The 6,000-nt window shown below is 46.7% G+C and overlaps 1 protein-coding gene across 4 annotated transcripts in view; it reads right to left on the bottom strand.

Annotated features, from left to right (window-relative positions):
* Positions 1-6,000, bottom strand: part of LOC109407899 (eukaryotic peptide chain release factor subunit 1) — a 92,563-nt gene that overhangs the window by 84,677 nt on the left and 1,886 nt on the right. The gene's annotated exons all lie outside the window — the stretch shown is intronic.

Below are 6,000 nucleotides of genomic sequence, written 5' to 3'. Positions count from 1 at the left end.
AGTGGTTCGGCGTCAACGCTTCGCTTAGTCGCTTCGCGGACTTAGTCCGGCGTACATGAACGGCGTCCTGAACCAAACGCAAGCCTTCTTCACCGCCTTCAGTTCCACTCGAAGATTTGGGATTCGAGAACATTGTCGGACTTCGTTCATCACGGTCTCTGCGTTTGCGTGAGTCGCCTGCTGGTGGTAGTATTCCAACAAATTCCGGGTAATTGAATGTCGCTTCGGAAGAATGACCGTAAACCGGAGTTCAAAAGGAAGAAACGAGCCCTGGGCCACTTTACCTTCCATTCGAAGTATATCCTCCTCGTCGAAAAACGGGCCGTCGCTGTACAGACTTCTGCACTTATCAATTGGCTGCTACTCGCTGTGTGGAAGTTCACGGTTCTCTGACATCGTCTTGACCTCTTCTTCATAGGCATCGGCTTGTGCAGACTGCCACAGATATGCTTCCGCTAGCTGAAACTCCTCTCGCTTCAGTGGGACCACCACTGCTGCTATTGTCATCTTCACCACGCTTCCCACCCTTGCTGGAACCGCCTCGATCGTCAGACCTTTCCGCTTCGTATCACAGTTGGTTTTGAACCGATATTCGCATGCTACAGTCCTGACCAGAACTTTCCATCGGGATACGATGCACGTCTTCCTCTCATGTGTGTGTTCTTCCGATGTGTTTAGTTCTACCGCTTCCTGCTTCGACCACCACTCCACCGCGGCTGGTAGAGAAACGCCGGACCTCGAAACCTCGATCCATTTGACTCCAAACTGCTTCCGCTCTTCCGATTCGTCAAATCGTCGCGTCGGCGATGTTGCTTCTCGTTGATATCCAGTTCCACTCGCTGTGCTTCGTGAGACTGAGAATCTCAACGACTGGAATCCGAGCAGACGAATCGCTGTTTGACCTCTATCGAATGCGATTCTACAACCGCTTGCAGCAACCTTGCTCCTATCACCGCCACCTGCAGCTCTAACCTTGGGATGGGCATCATCTTCAACGGAGCAACCTTTGACCTCGCCACTGGGCCGTTGCCAGTGAAGACACGAAAATAACCTACCGCGCCATAGGCATCCTGGCTGGCGTCGACCAGCACATGCAGCTGTAGCGTGTCGTAGTTTACGGACGTCGAACCTTGGAAGTAGTAACGCGGCATCCTCACCTTTTCGATCTCCGGGAGCCGAGCAATCCAGCAATCCCACTTCTCGCATCTTTCGTCGTCGATCGGTTGATCCCAAGCGCTGCCGCTGCGCCACAGGTCCTGGATCAGCATTTTCCCGTGGATCATGAACGTAGCCAGCATTCCTAACGGGTCGAACAGACTAAGGACACTGCAGATCATCACGAAACTTAGCCAGGAACGTGAACTCGTCGCTAACCGGACTCCACACTATCTCCAAAACTCGCTCCAGATTAGATTCCTTATCCTGCACACTCCGGTCGTGTGCGCGATAACCGATGTCTTCTAGAAATTCGCCCGAGTTGGAAACCCAGTTCCGGATCTCGAACCCACCTTTGGAATGGACGAGCTTCACCTCCTGGGGCCGCTTTACCGCTTCTTCGACCGTGTCCGTACTATCGAAATAGTCGTCCACGTAATGGTTCTCCACTATTGCTTTGGCCGCTTCCGAAAACTGTCCAGCGTTCTCTTCTGCGCTTCGGTTCTTGACAGACTGGGCCGTGCAAGACGAACTCGTGGAGCCGAACATCGCTACGTCAATGATGTAGATTTTCATCTGCTCCGACGCACTTCCTCTGAAAACGAATCGTGCCCGTTTGTCCTCTTCGCGCGCTCGGACTTTGGACATACTTCTTCTTGATGTCGCCGCCGAAACCTACCACTCGCTCACGGATTTTTGCTAGGACACTAGGGACTGGAATTAACATGTCCGGTCCCTTCAACAATGCGGAATTCAGCAACACTCCGGTAACAGCTGCAGCTGCGTCCCACACCAGACGCACTTTTCCAGGCTTTTTGGGATGCATAACCACGCTGATTGGCAGATACCAAACTTGGTCCGGCGCGAATAGCTCTAGCTCTGTTTCTGTAGCTACGTGAACGAAGCCTTTCGCCGCACAATAATCCTCCAGTTCGCTTACCTTTTTGCACAGCCGGTCGTCTTTCACTAATCTCCTCTCAAGGCAACGGAATCGCTTCAGCGTATGCTGTGTAACCACAGCCTAATAGGATAACTGTCGGGAAATCTCTCTAGCATTCTTGGCAATACTTAAAAGAAAGTTGGACTATGTCCGGAGCGTCACCCATTCCAGCTGCATGATGTCTGGCAACTTCTTCGTAGGCTCCTGGATGAGCATCGGGTTGATGAGATGCGCTGTCAGACCTGTCGGTTAGCTGTTGAAAGGCGACACCGAACTGGATGAACGATGCCCTTGTCTGCTCTTGGAAACGGTGCCTTCCACACGTTCGACAGCAACATGTTCAGCAGCTGTTCAGGCCTACCGTACATCATCCGCAATGTTTTGATGATTTGAGGTATTGCACTCGGAAGTAGCAGCCTGCTTCTTACCGCTTGGCACTCTTGAAGTCGCATCAGATTTTCAACGTTCGAAAATCCGCACGCCGCGGCACTAATGAACATCGGCCATTCCTCGAGTCGCCCCGTGAATGTCGGAAGCTTCTTCGACAGAAACTGCCGAGCGAAGAGTTAGGCTTTCGTTGGACCACGCACGATTACCTCAGATGGCATTCCGAAGTCTTCTTCCTGCGACGGGCTTACTTCTTCCGACTCTGATTCCAAATCTTCACTCTTCTCCACTTGCTTCGCTGGTTTGGTAGAAGCGCTGAACAACTTCTACGAACTGCCACCAACTTATTTTGCACCTCCGGGTGCCCGAGCGCAGCTTTCTTGTTGTCCACCGGATTTGAGCGAGGTTATGTCCTGCAGGACGGGTGGTGCAATCCCAGTTGTTTAAGGTGTGTTTTTTTTTTTAATTTAATATGCTCATGCGCTCTAGGCATAACGGAGCCGATTTTGTGTATTTGATTACATTTTTTAATCAAGTGTATAACCCTGTCTTGTTGTCGAAGATCGGGGTCGTCGACGTGCGAATATGATCCACGTCGGTACCGCACTGGTGCGGGTTCGGAAGAAACATCATGATCAGCTACGTTGCTATCGCTTTCGCTGGATGTGGACGTTTAGTAGCGCTAGTCGAGTAGTGTTAGCCGAGTCCGAATCGACTGACCACTTTGGCTCCTGGTTATTGTTGACTTGTTTTATTGTTTTGCCATTACCGCCGGTCTCCGGCTTGGAGACAGAAGGCCATTGTTTTTCGGCAAGCGTTGATGGAATTTGTCTCATTCGATTTATTAGATTGCACTGGCTGTTTTTTCGTCGTGGATGCTGCCGCTTCAGAGCATCGCAGCTTTGGGTGGTCTTCACCACCACAATTGGGACAAGTGCGGGTTTGCGAAGTGTATGAAACAAATGTTGTGTCATCGGATACTGTGATGTACGACGGGATGAGTTGGGTTAGCTGCATACGTATCACACGTACCCCGTTGCTTAGACCCGGAAAGTAGCTTTTTCACACGTCGTTACGTATGGAGATTACTTCTCCATACTGCTGCATGTGGGTAAAAATCGTGTGGTTTTCGATCTCCTCTGGTAGGTCATGCAGACGAACATCAACGGCGCCGCTATCGACGTAAATCGGTACTGGAATTGGAAATCTTATTTCTTCACAATTCATGAAGTGCTTTTAGATGGTACTTCGAGGTTATCCTGACTGCTTCTTCTTCACTTTTCATGGTCATATAGATGACATGCCGTACTATGTGAGGTTGGAAGGCCTTTACTAGTGACATATCCAACTAACTCCAACTCACAATCTAGGAACTGTTTTACATCAGCGATGCTAGGCCGCTTCGGAAGAACAGATGTGTCAAGCAATACACAATTTTTCCTTGTAACCGGCATAGTGGTTAAACAACGGAACGCGTGTTGTTTCGCTGAGAGAAGGATAGCAACTGATGTCGATAACTTGCTGAAGGCTCCACGGTCTGCTTCGGCAGGTTTAGCTAGATTCCGGTCCAATTTGCCCGATTTTCGCTTCTCAGGCTCCATTTTTTCCGGCTGTTCCATCCCCGACTTCGGTTGCTTGAACTTCCTTATTTCCGTCTTTTTCGCCTTCGGATGCTCCATCTTCCTCCAGTTCCGCTACCTCTTCTTACGCCGAATCGATCTTCACTTTCTCCAGCTTTCTCTGAACCTGCTTCAGCAGGTTCGTCGGGCTTCTAGGCATGTCGTACATTCAGAAATACGTCCCGGATGTGCTCTGCCAGATCTGGGGTATTTCTAAATTCGGAAAATTCCTCCAGGAATTTCATGTAGGTATTTCTACAGCATGAAGAATTCTGGAGAGCTTCATTGGAGGATTTCATTGGTGGATTTCAGAGTTGCAACATTTTCCAAATGTTCTCCACAAAGCTCGTCGGCGTTTATTTTCAGACCAGAACCGATGATAATTTGGAGATTCTTCGCATTATTCAAATACATAAAAATGAATGCCAAACTGCCGCAATCACGGAGCTGGGAGCTACTACAAAACAGGTTCCCTCTGGCCAATATGTTTGAGGATTTCTTAGAAAGTGTTCATTGTACTAGCTCGCCAACATTTTTACCTCACAGCCAGCATAATCTGAACTGCCCGCGTTTAGGAAATATCCCCGGACGATGACATATTATCAGTACTGAAAGAACTGAATGTCTTCAAGAGAACGGGTGCCAACGACCTTCTAGCAGTGTTCCCAAAAGAATGTTCTGAATCCTTGCAAACGCCTTTGTGCAGCATTTTCAACAAATTGCTTCGTGACAGCATATTTCTGAAGCTGTGGAAAGCCGCATCAATGCGTCCGATTTTCAAATCCGATTCTAGTCATACCTTTTATATCCTTCAAAAGAAGAATATTAAAGATGTTGACAAGTTCAGGGCTTGTGCAGTCTCTGCTGTGAGGTCCAATGACCACCCGTATTTATATTACCTTAGGTAGACAAAATGAATCATACCTAAACATTTAGGTACTGTAATGAATAGTATTTCACACAACCATTAGGTAGATACTACAGTCCTTTCCCCTTTAGAAAACTTTAAAAAATAACATTCATCACCAAAATAATGATGGCACAAATAAACTGACGAGTTCGCCACTTTCAAAGAATATATCTGTCCGCTAACAAAACAAAAAGACGATTTCGCTATCCCAACGGCAACTTTTACCAAAAAAGTACAAATAACACAAATCCATTCACCAAAACATGACATATGACAATTCCGCCACAAAAGAACAATTTCATTCACCACAAAAAAATAACATTTCGTTATTACCAAAAAGACAATTCCGTCAATGCAACATCGGCCAAAAAGAACATTCTGTTCACAACATAATGGTAATTCTACCATAAAAGAACAATTCCGTTCTCCACAAAATAACAATTTGTTATTACATACAACAACCTGAAAACCAAAAGGAAATAATTCCGGAATAACTCAAAAGAAATTACACGTTCCTTGATCCTCGTCGCCACTTTTATATCCTTCAAAAGAAGAATATTAAAGATGTTGACAAGTTCAGGGCTTGTGCAGTCTCTGCTGTGAGGTCCAATGACCACCCGTATTTATATTACCTTAGGTAGACAAAATGAATCATACATAAACATTTAGGTACTGTAATGAATAGTATTTCACACAACCATTAGGTAGATACTACAATACCATTGAAAACTATTGTAGTACAGTATTTTCATCCTATGCTGCGTAGCGAAAGTGTTTAGTTCATAATTCTCTGTATACTGGTAGCCAAACCGTTCATTTCTGAGTTTCAGTACGGTTTTGATAAAAAATGATAAAACCAAGGTAACTCTGAACTCCTGTAGGATTCTCAGAATAAACTCTTGAAGAATCCCCTGGAGCAACTGCAGAATGATTTAGGTAATCCTGAAGAATTTCAAAAGGCGAACCTGGAACGATCCCGCAGATGCTCT

The sequence above is a fragment of the Aedes albopictus genome, chromosome 3, assembly GCF_035046485.1.
Source record: "Aedes albopictus strain Foshan chromosome 3, AalbF5, whole genome shotgun sequence".
NCBI lineage: Eukaryota > Metazoa > Arthropoda > Insecta > Diptera > Culicidae > Aedes > Aedes albopictus.
This window is presented reverse-complemented; position numbering and strand designations above follow the sequence as displayed.